This window comes from Acomys russatus, chromosome 17 (genome assembly GCF_903995435.1).
Source record: "Acomys russatus chromosome 17, mAcoRus1.1, whole genome shotgun sequence".
In the NCBI taxonomy this organism is placed as follows: Eukaryota; Metazoa; Chordata; class Mammalia; order Rodentia; family Muridae; genus Acomys; species Acomys russatus.
In genome coordinates, this window is record NC_067153.1 from 11,699,684 (window position 1) to 11,716,387 (window position 16,704).

The 16,704-nt window shown below is 48.0% G+C and overlaps 1 protein-coding gene across 2 annotated transcripts in view; it reads left to right on the forward strand.

Moving 5' to 3' along the window:
* Trappc9 (trafficking protein particle complex subunit 9) overlaps positions 1-16,704 on the forward strand; it is a 456,412-nt gene that overhangs the window by 103,839 nt on the left and 335,869 nt on the right. The gene's annotated exons all lie outside the window — the stretch shown is intronic.

Genomic DNA, 16,704 nt, shown 5'->3' on the forward strand with positions numbered 1-16,704 from the left:
TGGTTTGTTTTTTAATTTTTAATTTTAATTTTTTAAAATCTTGCCTTGGGTTTATTTGTAAAAACAGCATAAGACACTGCTCATCTGTAAGTAGTGTGTAGGTGGGCGTGTCACACAAGTCCAAGTGTCTTCACATTGGCCTTTTCTATGGGACCTTCACAGGGTCCTGGGCACCTTTGGGAGCCTGAGCTGCGGCTGAAGCCTGGGCCTTAGCTGGAGCTGCCTTGGTTTGAACCTTGGGCTTTGGTTGGCAGAGCCTACGACTCTTGGCCATGTAGCTTCAAATCCGCTTCCCAAGCTTGGGATGAGTGATGAAAGCAAGACAGATGAGTTTGTGCCTGGGGCCCTTTGGCATCTTGGGCTTAACGGCCTTAGGCTTCACAAGGGCCTTAATGGCCTCTGCACGGCACTCATTGCCTCTGCCTTGTTTGCCTGCATCTTCTTCAAGCTTTTCTTGTTGTCCTTCTTGGCAAAGCTCACGTTCCTCAGGAATTTGGGATCAACTCCCTGAAGAGATTAGTGTCTTTGTGACCAAGGTTTCTTGATGCCATTTCTGTGCCATTTGTGGGACTGGTTGTGTGTAATGTGGTTCTTGGACTTGTCCATGTCTGTATGGTAACCCACGGCTCCTGCAGTGCCTGGGACCGGAAGAGAAAATGCAACAAGTACTTTTAAAGAAAATGAACTTCCTTCCTCTAGTAGCTATTGGTCGCCACTAGCTCCACAGCCAGGGACTTCATGTCCACTTCCCCTCTCCGTGCTGGGATTTCCTTTGGCTCGGATTTCCATAGGTCTTGTGCGTGCTGCCGCAGTCACTGTGAGTCCTTATGTGCAGAAGACAGTTTTCCTGTCGTCATCCACCACATCTGGTTCTTAGAATTTTCCCACCTTCTCTTGCACAATGACCTCTGAGCTTTTAGAGAAGGGAGGAGTGTGATATAGATGTCCTATTCTGGGCTTGGTACTCCGAAGTCTCTTACTCTCTGCACCTTGACCAGTTGTGGGCCTGTGTCAGTCACCATCTGCTATAAGAAGTAACCTCTCAGTTGAGGATTGAGAGATGCAGTAGTCTTTAAGTGTAACATTAAGTCATTTGGAGTTAGTTTAATACTATGTCCATTTAGCAGAATAACAGTATTGAGTTCTCCTGAGGGCCTATGTCTTGTCTAACCAGAGGGTTTTGGTCCTGACAGTGGTGCTAGGTATGGGTTTTATCTTGTGGCACAGGTTTTAATCCGATCATAAAGGTTGTTTCTATGACGTCCATGCCGTTGTTGCACCAATGGCATGTTTTACTAGGCCCGTTGTCATTGTAGCTTACAAGCTTTCTAGTTGGGAAGACTGACTATCACTTTTCTCCTCAGTTTGAAAGTTAGCCAGCAGTCAGTGCTAGCTAAATTTCTCGCTCTTCTGTGACTCCCGGTGTGTGATGTCTTCAGAAGCGGTGTCTTCCATGATGAAACTTCTTACATCTCCTGTAACCTGCCTCACCTTCCCAGTTTGAAACTGGAAAATATATTATTTCTTTCCTAAAATAAATCCAAGTGATAGTTATGTGACTGTTGTTCACTCTGATCCTGTATTCTTTCTGAAGCACAGCCCTTGTGTGTCTCTGTCTTTTAAAGAACTATTGGCTGTCAGTGAGAACACAATTCCAGGCTGGGGCACCTTTAATCTCAGCACCTGGGAGTCAGAGGCAGGGGGATCACTGTGATTTCAGGGCCAGTCTGGTCTATATAGTGAGTTCCATGATAGCCAGAGCTATGATAGTGAGACCTTGTCTCAAAAACATCCAAAAAACAAACAACAAACAAACAAAGAATCCCACCCAAACCCACAGTTCCTTGTTCTGAGTGCCACACTTAGCCCTGTAAGATGTTGGCTCCATCACTCCTCTCCTAGAGTCAGCTAACTGTCTTCACATTCCCCCTCTACCTCCTCTGCTCAGTCAGTTCACTCTTGGGCTCTGGCACGATCAGCACGCTCTGAAAACTTTCCCAGTACCGCGGGTGTGGGGGTCTTCCGCTGTTGTCTTAGTGAGTACCCTTGGCTTACTCTCTGTCTCCAGCTGGGCTATGGGTATCTCAAAAACAATGACTAGGTGTTTTTTTTTTTTAAGGGCCTGGCACATAGTAGGTGTTCAGTGCAATGCCATTTTCACATTTAGATAATAAGGCAGTGCTAATATCTTGTCTTTCTGTTGAGAGGACACAGCACATGTGGTAGGGGCACTTTGAAGCCCCCATGCTTCATGTTGTCCCTTGCACTGTGCCACCCTACTGAGCTCTGGAGGCTTCTCAGCACTGCCTTTGTTCAGGTGTGGCTTCTCTCCAAGCTTGCTGGTCGCCCCCACCCACACCCCCGACCCCCATCCCAGGCGTCCACATTTCTATTTTGAATTCTTCTGATCAGAATGCTCTGTCAACCCCTCCTCCTCCCCCACTCTCATTATAAAAGGCATTTAAATGTTTGGAGGAAAGGAAGGATTTTATAGCAAGCACCTGCACCCCTGTCACCTGTACTCCACAGTTTGCACTTTTCTCTGCTGCTTCCTTTTGTAGTTCTTCAAGCTTCCTGACTGTCCATTCATCTCTTTAATGCTATTTAACATCCCAGGTGGCAGTTAGTTTTACCTGCAAGTGTCTCATTAGCACGGCTCTAATTTCTTTTTGTTAGCGGTAGGTGCATGAGACGGTCACCTTCTGTACAGCAGTCAGTGATGTTCAAATCCTTACCAAGGGTACTAGAGTACTGTAGCCCAGAACAAGACATTTCCATCATCTGAGGAAGTTCCAGAGGCAACCATACTTTTCACATTGGTTTACCCATCATGCCTTGCACATGCCTAATCTATTATTTGCTGTTTCCCAAGCAGAGAACCTCAGGGCTTACACTTTATATAGCCAGGGACTCTGAAATCAACAGAGGACAGTCACCTGTCTAAGGTCACAGATTCAGGAGGAATCAAGATGAGACACAAGATCCAAATTCTTTTTAATTTTAAAGATTTTTATTTTTTTATTTTATGCGCATCGGCATTTTCCTTGCATGTATATCTGTGTACCACTTGCATGCCTGGTGCCATGGAGTTCAAGAAGATGTTGTATTTCCTGAAACTAGAGTCACAGATGGTTGTGAGCATATGTGTGAGTGCCGGAAACTGAACCCAGGTCCTCTGCAAGAGCAGCCAGTGCTCTTAACTGCTGCGCCACCTCTCCATCACTTGACTTTTAATTTTTAAAGTTGGAATACAGTGGGTTTCATTTCGGAGTTTCATATATATGTGGATGCTTTTCAAGGCCCTATTTTCAGCTCTGCTGGCCTCACTCCTTATCACAAGGGGGGAGACGTGTAGACGTGTAATGCCAGGCATCGTGTAATCATTTCCGAAGCAACACAGTTACAACTGAAAGATTAAAGCCATCATTTATTTTTTATTACTGTCCCAAGCAGCAGTACATTTACATGTAGAATTAAATTAACAAAAACAGGCCATCTGCTTTCAAAACTACACAGAGACAATCATCCCTGCGGCTTGCATTCTGCAGTAGAGAAAAGCTTTCAGCATCAACAGATGACCCACCTGACGTGAGGAGATGAGTATCTGGCCTCAGCCTGGAGCTAGGAGTGAGCTGAATGGTGCTGGGGGGCTGAGACTCAGCCGTGCCTATTAAGGAGCGACTGTTCCTGCAGGCGTGTGTCTTTATTGGAAGACCAGTGCATTCTGCTTGTTTCATGCCCAACTGTGAAACTTGCCTTCTCTGGGTTCCTATGCTACTTTCCTTGTTCTGAGTTTAGTTTTTTCTCTACCTTTGCAGTAGCCACAGCCGTTCTTGTTCTCCCATCTCCCAGAAGTAGACGAGTGGCACTTCTCACACTTGCAGCCACTGTGGAGGTCTTTCATGGTGGAGGATTGGGTCTTTCATTGCTGTGGGTTCAGTACAGAGGAGCTGGGGTGCAGTGGCAGTAAGTGTGAGGATGTGGGGCAGGCTATCCTGCAGGCTTTGAGGTGTGCTGGCAGGACCCTGGAAGCCCTCAGGAGGCAGGCCAGAGGGAGCGTACTTCACTGGCACTCCTGTTTGCTTTAAGTCCTCTGCTTAGCCCATCTTTGCAGACCACACATGTGTACTGGGAGCCTGGTACTTGCAGGAGCCTGCAGGCTCTCACTCTGCTTTTGTCTGTCTCTGATGCCTGGAAGGTCACGGGGGCTCTTCCGCACCCACCACCTCTCCCTGTGTTCCCTTTTCTTTTAGAAGAACCCATTGCCTTAAATCATTAGCCCTTTTGTCCTGTCTTCCCATACTCTGGGCTCTCCTGACCCATGAGATGTTCGCCACAAGCCCCTTGAAAAAGGCCTTTTGCTTCTCAGTTGGTGTAGTGAGGGTCAGTGATGCGACGGCATTGGAGACCTTTCTTGGGCTGTCTCTTGGGTTTTGATGGGCTGAGGGTTCCTGGTCTCAGGTTCCTTCCATACAGGTGGAGCATGCCCACCCTGTTTGAAGAAAGGGTCATCTCACCCCTTCTGATCCCGACTTACTTGTCACAGAATCTTTCTAGGTTTTGAAAAGTGTAAACTACTGCCTTCGTTTAACGTGCCGCAAAGTTCATTGTAAGACAAGAGAATGCTTTCATTTCCCTGAAGGCGGGGTAGTGTAAGCAAAGCTCAGACTGCACTCTATACAAGTATGACGTAAATCAGGCTCGTGGCCCCATGGCTTTGATCCCCAGCACCTGCGGGACCCCTAGCACCACCGAACACAACAACAAAAATAAGTGTGAACACACAGCACATGAATGCATGTACACACACTAATCCTCTTTCTCATTTTAAGATTTAATTTTTTTTATATTTATATTTTAGCTATTCCTTTTTTTTGTTTGAAAGTTTACTTTTTGTTTTAATGCGTGTGTGTTTGTGTGTACATGTGCACCTGCAAATGTGTGGACAGGAGTGCGTACTATGCTTATACCTGTCGAAGCCAGAAGGGAGCACTGCGTCCCCTGGGTCTGGAGTACTAGGTAATTATAAGCAACCTGGTGTGGGAATCAAGCCCAAGTCCTCTGCAAGAGCAGCAAGTGCTCTTGACCACTGAACCTATCTACAGTTGCCATAATTTTTCTTTCAAATTAAAAAAAAAATCTTATTTTTGTGCATGTACAATGTGTATATGTGTGTGTTTATGGTGTACATGTGTATGGGTGTGTGTTCATGTGGGTACAAGTGTGGAGGTCAGAGGGCTCAACTGTCAGTCCTAACCTTCCACCTTGTTTGAAATGGCTTCTCTTACATGGTTTGCAGTTGCGCACACTGTGCTAGCAGGCCTGTGCGCTTTCCTGTGATTGCCTCCGCCTCTCTGCAGGAGCACAGCGTTATACACACACACACACACACACACACGCCACTGTGCCCAGCTTTATGTGGTTCTGCGGATTTAGACTGAAGTCCGCATGGCTTCTGGCAAGTGCTTTACCTACAGAACCGTCTCCCTAGTGCCGTTTTTTCACTTTTTTTGAATTTAGTTTTTAAAAACAGCACTGATTGTTTTTTTTTATTGCCAAGTCTTATAACAAATCATTTAAGAGTAGAGGCCAGCATTTAGTTCCTATGTAGTTGCTTAAGCACACTAAACAAGTCAAATATGTGAAAATACCTGTTAATACTTAACATATTTTAGTATATTTGCTCTATGACACAAAGATTAAACATTCAATTAGTATATCAAATGTCATTGTGTCATTTTATAATTCAGAAGTAGTTACTAAGATGGTCAAAAGACAAAATTTAGTTTAAACTCAGGGTTGGTCCATGTTTATCACCCAGAATCCTGATTGGCCAAAATTGAAAACTAGCAGCTGGAGTCTGCAAACACTTTTAACATTAAGGAAATTTAGTGTGTGATTTTTTTTTTTTGAAATAATCTTGCCAGAGAAACTTGTATTGCCTACGTGCCATCTTCTGGCATTGCATCTGATGCTTTTAATCGTAATTATAAAGATAGCCCAGTTTACTGTAATATTTTATATGGTCAAAAGGAGTTAGTAAAATTATCAGTTCACTTATATTTAAGCCTTGTGCTTATACTTGATTTCACCCTTTCCAATTTTTTGAAGCTCTGATGTATTGATTTTGGTTAATCATCAATGTGAAATTTCTGTGACACTTGCTTAATGCCACGGCTACAAAATTGATGGCACTTCCAGGCTAAGCAGACTAGGCAGTCTTTAGTTTACAAGCGTAAAGAAACCTACTTACATGAGCTTAAAAATTGACCTTCACAAAAGAAAGCTATATATAACAGATTGCTTTCTTAAAAATATCAGAATTACATCTGTCACTCCTGTCATGCCAACAACTTCACATATATACGCATGCAGAGAGTTGAGTGTTGTGAAGCCTCTGCTGGGACTTTGGCAGATGAGATGCTGTGTGTCCCTTGCTTTCCTTACATGCATAGTGTAGTGTTCCTGCAGTAAGAAGCTTCTCAGATGGTGAAGGTTACAGAGGCGTCCATTCTGTTCTCAGTGTGAAATCACCAGCTTCATTGATGATGCTGAAAGAAACCCCAGCACTGGGATCCTGACCTATTGCAGGGGGGAGCAGCAAGGGGGCACGGACTGTGTTATTGATTTACATCTTGTGCTATTCCTAAAGGCAGACCGCCCTGTTGCGTGGTCATCCCATTTATTCCTTTAGTCATACCATTATGCATCCAGTAATGCAAGGAAGAGATAAAAACAGAAAGGCCCACTTCTAGAGCGTGAAATCGACATCAGCGCCAATGTCTGGGCCGTTCACCTTCCGTGCTGCTGTGGCCGTAGAGCCCACCTTTTCATTCTGAATTCCCTCTGAGATGTGTCTTAGAAATACTTTCATCATTTGGCACCAGAAGGGTTTGCTTGTTATTTGAATGTATCACTCTTCAATCCTCAGAAGTTAATACAGACGTGAGTAGTGCAGTAAGACACCTTCCAAAGAAGCCCCATACTTGGGAAGGAAGGGCAGGCCTGCACGTGGGGCTTTTCATGTAACTTGGTCATTAGCCATCAATTGTGTGAGGGCATGGGTGGCAGTTGGGGCTCTAGTCTCCCAGTGTGATCCCCTGTTGGAGGATGTGAGCGACAGTCCAGCCTGCTGTACTGATTGCCTGTTGCTCCTAGTTACTGTCAACTGGCTATACATTTGCTCAGCAAGGCGGCTTAGTGCTCTCCCATGGGTGCCCCCTCTTCTTATGCTTGCAGAGCAGATGCTCACATTTCAGGAGTAGCCGGAGCCTTGCCTGGAATGTGTGCAGTCAGTGCATGGTTGTGCATCTATGGTCTGCCAGGCCTAGTAACTTGAGCAAGGTCTTGCCAAGCTGACTTCAAATAAGCCAGTGTGTATGAGCCACACTTGAGGAAGGCAGGTATCTGGACAGGTTTTCTGGCTTGAGCTTTTTCCCCTAAGCTAGTGGTCCTTTCTTCTGGTTCTTAGAAATTGTATTTCAAAGACAAAGCCGGGTGTGGTGGCACGCATGCCTTTAATCCCAGCACTCGAGAGGCAGAGGCAGGCGGATCGCTGTGAGTTCAAGGCCAGCTTGGTCTACAAAGCGAGTCCAGGACAGCTAAGGCTAACACAGAGACTAAGGCTAACACAGAGAGACCTTATCTTGAAAAACTAAAAAACAAAACAAAACAAAACAAAAAAAACAAAAACAAAAAAACAAAACAAAAAAAGAAAAAGAAAGAAAAATTAAATTTCAAGGCTAGTGAAGATTGAAATTTCTAGGTGTGTAAGACCACGTGGAGCCTTGAAACAGTAGCAGTGGGAACTAGCAAACCGCAGCTCCTCTGCTGGGGAGTCAAGTGGGCAGTCCCCCTCCCCTTTCCTGTCCATGTAGAATCTGGGGCCAGAGCAGTTCACAGGACCCAGGGGTCCAGTAATGAGCTAGCTTCAGTGCTCTACAGACGTCACTCACCCCGCTGATTTCCTGTCTTTTGGGCCCAGCCTGCTTCTGAGTTGTTCTGCTATTTTTATATAATTACTGTTTTTAGCATTATGGCCTTGCAGGGTGAAGTTTTAAAAAAATCAGTCTTGTAGACTGGTTTCTGCTTTGTGTTGTCAAGAGAGCAGAGCGTCATGGGAAGTGAGAAGGAGGTTGTTGCGTGTTTGCTTCTTGCACGTAGATGTGTTGAGAGCATGCTGCCGTGGCTTAGTGTGAGCTAGCAGGAAGCCCCCAAGGCCAGGCTTGACTCAGAGTCTGACCAGCTGGGGTTTCAAGTGGCCTTGCCATTTAGGGGCTGGGTCACTAGGACCAAGTTCCTCACTTTGGTGACAGGCTTTGCTTGTGTTTGAGAGGGTTCTGTGCCACTCTTCTGCTCGTGGTGACACATAGGAGGCCCTAGGCACAGCCCTAGCCCTACACCACCCTGACACTATCAAGTGTACCGGAAAGGCTGCTGTTGCTGTTGCTACTTCTGTCACTGTTGTCTTATGAAATGCTGCCTTGTTTGCTTCCTGAGCATTGTGATTGCTTGCTTTGACTCAGTTTCTTTTCTTGCTTTTTTATTTATTATTATGTATACACTGCTCTGCCTGCTTGTACCTCTGCAGGCCAGAAGAGGGCATCAGATCTCATTATAGATGGTAGTGAGCCACCACGTGGTTGCTGGGAATTGAACTCAGGACCTCTGGAAGAGCAGTCAGTGCTCTTAACCACTGAGCCATCTCTCCAGCCCTTGACTCAGTTTCTGAATGTTAGCATTCAATTGTTACTGTCATTTTATAGTGCTAAGCATGCATTCTGTTGCTGAGCTGCATCTGTCTCTGCTTGTTCTGTTCCTCATCCTTTACTGTCTTTTTTTTTTTTTTTTTTGAATGGTGTAGATGTTGAACCCAGGACCTTGTGAGTGCTAGGCAATTGCTCGCTCCCCCTTAGGTTATATTCCAACACCTTCATTCTTTCTTTATTATTTCTTCTTTTTCGCTTAGGTTTTTGTTGTTTGTTTTGAGACAGTCTTATTCTGTAACCCAGGCTAGCCTCAAACTTGTGGCAATCGGCTTTCAGCTTCCCAAATGCTGGCGGTCTTAGGTGTGAACCATTGTACCTGGCTAACTTTTTTACTTTTTTGTAGCTGGGGGATATTTTTGGCATTCACCGGTGACTTGCCATAGATCTGTCTGTTTTCCTTTCTTACACATGGTCTTTATCCGGTACCCACTGTAGTTTAGACATTGTGCTTTAGAGAGCAGGATGACAGCATTTGGAGGTCCCCAGGCGGCTCTGAGTGTGACAGCAGACCAGACTGTGAGTAGAGGCTGCATGTCCACCAAAGCAGAGGGCAGGACAAAGGCCTGAGAAAGGACAGAAATCCCACGCTTGTGTCTCCAGCTCTGTTGGGCGCCTGTCTGTTCTCTGGCCACCAGTTCCTCCTCTTCTTACCCAGGTCCTCCACAAACCTGTGTCAGGTAGCATCTCCCCACCTTGCCTCACTCTGGCCACCTGGGGTCCCCCATGTGAATCTGATCCAGGTTTCCATCTGTCTGTGTACCCCATTTCTGAACACACATCCATGTGCTTAGAGCCATGCTGATCCCTGATCCCTTCTGCGATCCACAGTTCTGGCCTTATCCCCAGGTACAATGCACTTGCTCAGGACTTTTCCAGCCCCTTCTAGAAGGACCGGCCATCCCACTCCCCCATACATGGCAGCTTACACCAGTCAACAGCATTTACCTTGCTTGATTTTGTGTTCTTCAACAGTCAGGCATTTATTTACATTTATATGCGGTTACTGCGCCAGCATATGAATAATGCATGGCCCTGTCCTCAGGAGCTCACGGTTCAGCGTGAGAGTCAGGCATGTGTTCACTGAGGTCTGGCTGCACACCCCGTGTTGTTTTAGCTCCATGTGACTGACCACAGAGAATAGACCTGCAGATGTGCTTGCTCAGAAGATGTCAAAACTCCCAAATGACTAAAAGCCGTTCAGCCCGGTGTCCACTTGCACACGGGCAGGGCGGCAGTGTCGTTTTTTTTTTTTTTTTTCCCCTAGTTTGGCATTTTAATAGCAAATTCTCAGGTCATGCTGGAGAAGTCTGCAAAACAAGCTGATCTCTAGACAGGGTGACATGCCTTGCAAATAGTGTGGTGTGAGTTGGTGTGCTTGGCTCATGGTGTGAACTGGTGTGCCTGGCTCATTGGGGGTGCAGATTGGAAGGAAATGAGATGGGGAGGGCAGAAGTTAGGAGCTGGAGACATTTTTATGTTATGTGTCTCTGGAAGGTTGTTTGCATGCGTGGTGTGCCGCCTCTCTGCCAGAAGACTGAGAGGAGGAAACAGGCGCACCACTTAAGACTGAAGTAGGCACGCTTTCACAGGTTTCGTGTAGGGTTCAAAAGTGAAATGGATGGAGGTGATTGCATAGTGGCTTATGGGAGCCTGGCCATCCCCAATCTCTATTGCCTGAAGAAGGACAGTTGGTGGGGACCTATTCAGACAGGAACCATGTGGATTCGGTGACATGGTCTAACGGTCTCCTGTTGAGGATGCACCTTCCTGGTGAGCTGTCCCTGGCAGCAGCTGATGCAGCACCTGGCTTTCACTGTCTGTTCCCCTGCCCTCTGCTTCCTCTTTCCCAGCTTGCATAGGCTGTGTCCTCAGACAGTGTCCAGCCAGGTGACCTCCCCAGTTCATTTAAACACAACTGTGATTTCAGAGAAAACCCTTTTAAGAAACGAAAAGTGACCTGCAGAAAGCCACCCAAGCAGACAAGAAGGGAGCCGTTGGTTTTACATCTTGGTTGACAGGACAAGTAGTTGAGAGAGCTGGTTCTTTCATGCAAATCTGGGACCCTGAGAGATGGTGAGTTTTATTTTGGTTCTGGGTAGTTGATTAATTCAACAGACAGCTATCAATCCTGTTTGGTGTGCAACAGTAGTAGAATTTCTTCATAAGTTTCAGATTGAGAGGAACCCAGCTTCTAGTCTGGAAGAGTTTTGGAAACCCTTGTCCCCACCTCCCCAGATCAGGCCTTTGTCCTTCTTAGAGCAGAGCCACATCTTCCTTATCTCTGCCCCAGGAGCCTAGACTGCCCCTGGCTGTGTGTGCTGCAGCTCACCGGCTGAGTGGGATGGGTGTAGTGACTTGGAGTCACTTTTGTGTCCCACACTGAAGCAGTCTTCATGTTCTAGGCTATTGTATCTTGTACTTTCCACTTGGTTCTGCTTTTTCTATATAACCTTTCCCCATTTGTTCTAATAATAATTCTAACATGATGTCTCACTGTGCTGTGTGCCTACTGGGTACCAGGCCCTGTTAGTCATTGAGTAGGGAGGGATATTGATGACATCCAATGCTAATGTGTACTTATGGAGTGCCAGGCATGGTGTCAGATAGTCTGCACGGGTCATCTCACCCTCGCACAGCTCCGGGCCTTACACAGTTAGGAAAAGCAGACTGGGGCTAAGTGAGTAGGAGAGATAACTAACGTTGGCCAAGCATTTGCTTGGAGCTAGGATCCCGCCAAGCATTTGACTTCTATGAACAAGCTGATTCTGCATGACAGCCTATGTTCCAGATGAATAAACTGAAGCATGCAGAACTTTGGTGATGTGTCCAAGGGTACCCAGCCACACCCAGGGCATTAGCTTAGTCGTTTTTGTCTGAGCAAGTGTCTCTAGGTAGCATAGTATCCCTCTCCAGGAGGCAAGAGTCAAAGTCCAGGGCTGGCCCGGCGTCTGCGTGCTGACCGCATGGCGGAAGAGAACAGCCTTGGAAGCAGGTGGTATTCCAGGGGCACGTGGAAGCCCAGAGGATGATACGAGAAGGAGCAGCTTAAGAAAGGACGCTCAGGAATTCCCAGTTTGAGAGAGCAGAAGGAGCAAGATGTGTGGAGGGTACCAGGCACAATGGATGTAGGAGGAGTGAGTGACTACTGGGGCTAGAAAACATTATGCCACATGCAGGAGGCGATGCAGCCGAGGGGCTGGCTGTGTGCTTATGTTTCAGAGATGGTCTGTGTGGGTCTCTGGGATACGAGGCTTTTGCAGGGCCTGTGTGTCTTAGCCAATCCTGGCCTGTGCTTCTGTATCAGGTGCTGTGTGAGGAAATTACGGTATCCTTATTTCCTGTGCTCTCAGACTTAGGATTGGCTGCTACAGAGCAGGACTGGTTGGATCTCTGTATTTTGGCACCTGTTATCCTATGGCATTCTGAGTGGGGGTTCCTCATCTCTTTATAGACTAGAGATCAGGGCTCAATGCCTGGCTTGGGAGGAAAGACCTTTCTTTCATTTTGGAGCTGGGTGCAGAACCTGTGCAGCAGGAGTGGAGACAAGGAAGTGTGTACACTTGAACTCGTTTCTTTAGATTAGGCAATGCCACATGCTTGGGAAGTACATTGTTAGCAGCTGTCTGCTGTTTATGTTCCGTATATGACTCCATAGGAAGCACACAAGAAGGGCACAAGACCAGCGTGGGTGAGCAGGTTTGAGTGTAACCCCACTGAGACCTTATTACACTACAGGGCAATGTGTGAGCATGCGTAGTATGTGCAGGACCAGCCTCTCCCGTTTATATCCCTGGTGTGACCTTTCTGGTTTCCTTCATCCCCTGTGTGCAGGCACTGTCCAGGGGAGGGTCCCTACACTTCAGCCAGGACACTTGTGCCTGTGGTGTGCCACTCAGTTCTTCAGGCTCATTTGCCCTCCCTTGGCCCTAACACAGTGTGTTGTCTCCGTGTCTGACTTCCTGTCTGGTTTCTGCCCTCCGTCAGCCACACGCCTGGGAGAGCACAGGGCAGGCGGCTTACTTAACAAATATCCAAATGTATATGCCTGCGCAGAGCGTGCTGTTCAACAGGGACTTCATAAGTATCCGCAGAAAAGGCACACTGGAGAGCACAGGTAGAATATGGTGAGTCAGATGTGAGAACCGTGGACCTGGGCAGGAAAAGATGCTGACTCCAGCTGGGCAGAGAATGTAGGGGGCGACCTGGCTGCCAGAGAGCACGTGAAAGCTGTGCCATGCATGCCCAGGCTCGCTGTGCCATGCTGGCTTCCAAGTGGCTCAGATGTTAGCTTAAGAAAGTCCAGCATTTCTTCCTTCCATGTGCTGTGATATTCGCTCTAGATTTTGGCTCTGTCCTCTAAGAGGCCACGTGTCAGAGCAAGGCAGGTCTCACATAATGTTGTCAGGATTTCCAAGGTGGAAGGCTGCCACAGCGACCAGGCCTGGTGAGCATGGGAGCTGCTATGCTGGAGGCTGAGTCTGCCTTCACTTAGGGGGCAGGGCACAAGTCCTCACTCTGGGGTCCAGGTTGGTTTGTATCACATGAACCTTTGTTGGAATGGAAGGAAAGGTGATGTTAATCAAGTCCATGGGCCGGCACTCACCTGCCTCCTCTGTTTTTATAATATGAGCTTGCAGCGGTACCTGGAGCCACCTGAGAACTTGCCAGGGATCTCTGGATGGGCACAGTGGGCCTAAGAGGCTGGACGTCCCCGCCATTGGAAGTGTTCTTACTCAAACTGAATACTAGTGACCGTGCACACGTGCAGTCTCAGCCCTTAGGACCGAGAGTTGGTGCAAACCTGGCCTACATATTCAGAACTGTCTCAAACCAGACCTCAAGCCAAACCAAAACATCAGAAGGAATCCCCCCACCCCTCAAATAGAGGAACAACTGTTGCCCAAAACCAAATGCATCCCTAAGATTCATGGGTACTGTGTGCTACTCCAAGCATCTTGTGTATTTTCCCTTCTGGTCTCTCCAAAGACAGCCTACTAGGTGCTAACCCTCTACATTTTATCAGAATAAGGGAAGGGAGCTGACATTTGGTGAGTTAGGAAGGGAAGCCCTTAGCAGGGTGAAAGGAGGGTTTTGGGGGCCAGGCTCCAGTGCTAAGGACCTTCAGCTAGTCAGCTGTTCCCAGGAAGCACAGGACAAGTAAGTGTGTGGAGAAGCAGGCAAGGGGACCTGGGACAGCTGCCCAAGAGTGCGCAGAGACATCCCCAGATACCCTGGCTGCCCAGGCCTAGGGACCTCAGCACCCTTGCTAGGTGGGACGGAGCATTCGAGCAGCTGGCTGCCTGAGCTCAGGTTAGACTCTGTCCTTTCTCTTCTGGCTCCTCCTCAACCATAGCTCTGAAATCTGTTCCAGCATGGAGTCATGTCCCTGTGCTGACTCTGATGGTGTGGCTCACCCCGCAAAGGGCAGGGTGCACCTATTGGTACTCTGCCATACCCTGGTCACTGAGGAGCTTGTGTTGGGTGCTGAGGAAATTTCTGGACACAGGGCTCTTCCCTGGCTGAGAATTTGATAGGTCTAGGTTTTTAAAAAACACTTTTTAAATTTTATTTTATTGATTTATTCAGATTACAACTCAGTTGTTATCCCATCACTTATATCCTCCCATTCCTCCCTCCCTCCCTCCCTCCCTCCCTCCCTCCCTCCCGCTTTCACCCTATTCTCCTTCCCTAGGTCTATGACCAAGGGGGACCTCCTCCCCAACTATATGGTCATAGGCTATCAAACCCCTATTCTGATCTACCCAATGGAGAGGACATTCTCCACAGTTATGTGGAGAGCACGGATTGACTCTGACATGAACTCTGGTGCCCCATGTTTGACCACCTCCTCTTGGTGGGGAGGTCTGATGGCGCTCAGAGAAAGACTAAGCAGGTCCAGGGTTTTGTGAGCCTTACCGCTTGTCTGCAGATCTATGGCTGAGCTTTTTTGGTTTCATTGAGTGACTCTGTGGCTCTCCTGATCTGATGCACTTTGTGCTGTTCACCTGTTCTTTCTTGTGCTTTCCTGGGACTTGGTTACTACTTCCTTCTAATTGTGACTTCCTGCTTCTGTCCCTAAATTCCTCCAAGGATCTCCTTGATAGCCATAGCTTCCTGAGGGCATGCACATCTTTGCAGTGAATCCTTTGCTGTTTGCCTATACCTGGCTTTCCAGATACTGACTCTCTCAATGCTCTACCCTCCCCCTCCTCCAGTCATTTCTTCTCTAGCCGTTTCTTTCCCAGGTGGTGCTGGCATCATGTGGTGACACCTGGAGACCTCAGCAGATAGCAGCTGAGCACACGTCACTGGCCAGGGCCCTCATAGCCCATGACTTCCCTTACATTGTCTGGGGAATTGGTTTCCAGTTTCCAGTAGACACTAGCAAGCGTCTCGCAGGTTACTGGGAAGATTGAGAATGTGTGGAAGTGTGAGGTGGTCAGAGAATGAGCAAGTAAGCGATGCGCTGTGGTCCCTGACTCTCCCCCTCAGCAATGACATCCTCTGGCTCCACCCCTCTTAACATCCTTCTTCAAGGAGAAACAACCAGGGTGGCATAGGTGGGCTCCTCTTGGCATAGGGCTGGCCCTCTAGATGCAATGGCTGAGCCGCTTCTGGCTAGGAGGGCACTGTTTTGATCTCACAGCTGGTGAAACCCACTGATTGTTTTCCTTTCACTGGACCCTGGCCTAGCTGTTCCTCTTCCACAGAGTTCCTTTATGGGTCCCTAACACCACACAGGGAGGGACTGTGGTGACTTTGGAATTGTTTCCATCTGATTTCTACATCTTTCTCTGGTTTGTGAGCACGGGCAAGCTCCCTTATCCTGCTAGCCTCACTGCCTTTCTTCAGACAGAGTTAAGTCTTCACAGAGAATTGTTTTCCAGAAAGAACAGGATAGGGACAGCAGCTAGTTACTGCCACCTCTGTAACTGAGGGGCCTTGTGAAGACGGTTGTTAGCAGAGTCAGGAAGCCAGATATGAGAGTACACAGGGCCCCCTGGGTGGCAGGAGGGACCCATTTTAATGGTTTCCTGTCTCCTCCTTGGTGGAGGGATTCTTACCCTTGGATATGGCATTGGGTAGATGCCAACATTTAACACTGGACAGGTGTGAGAGGCAGCACTGTGCCAGTCACACTGTGAGATAATAACCATCAAGGGTATGCAGGTTTTGCCCATCAGTGGGAGCAATGGTCTGCCCCTCTGGGCCCTTTCCAGATTTTCTGAGCTTCTCTGGGGAGCTGGGACCCACTGCCCAGGAAGAAGCGGAGACTGTGTGTGGCCCAGTGAGCTGTAGGCTTCTTGCCTGGGTTCTTATCTGCGGGCACAGTGAGGAGGGGACTCCTGTGACTCCCGTATGTGAGTCCTGAACTTCAGGTGTGAAGCAGCTCTGGTTGTTCTTAGTCCTGGCCAAACTGTGAAGAAGGGAAGAGGGTCTGCCTGGCAGACGTGACCTAGAGGGGAAGAGGCTGCCCTTCCATTCTAGAAGGTAGCCTGGCTCTGTCTCCTCCATCCACAGCTCTCCCTTAAGCTGCTTTGCTTTGCTTCAGTGTTCCCTGTGTGACATAGTGCTGTGGTGCAGCGGGTGTCTCTCATTTGACGCACAGGAACCTTGGCTTGAAGAAATCTTTAGTAGGACACGAGTTAGTCAGTGTCAAAAAGGTGGCAAGCCCAAGGCTGCTCCTCTCCACAGCCCAGGACTGTTAGGCAGGTGGACGGATGGTAAAGGCAGGGAGAGCCTGCCCTCCACATCCCTGAACACTGGGCCTAGCTCCCCCAGCTCTGTGCTCTCTTTCTGCAGAGCTGTCCTCCTAGGCAACAAAAGTCACTGACTGGGTGGAGCTGCTCACTAGGTGCAGAGCTGCCTGGGATGACCCACTCTACCTCCCCTCTGCCTGATCTGGCAGATGCTGGCCCTTTGGTCCCCAGGCAGC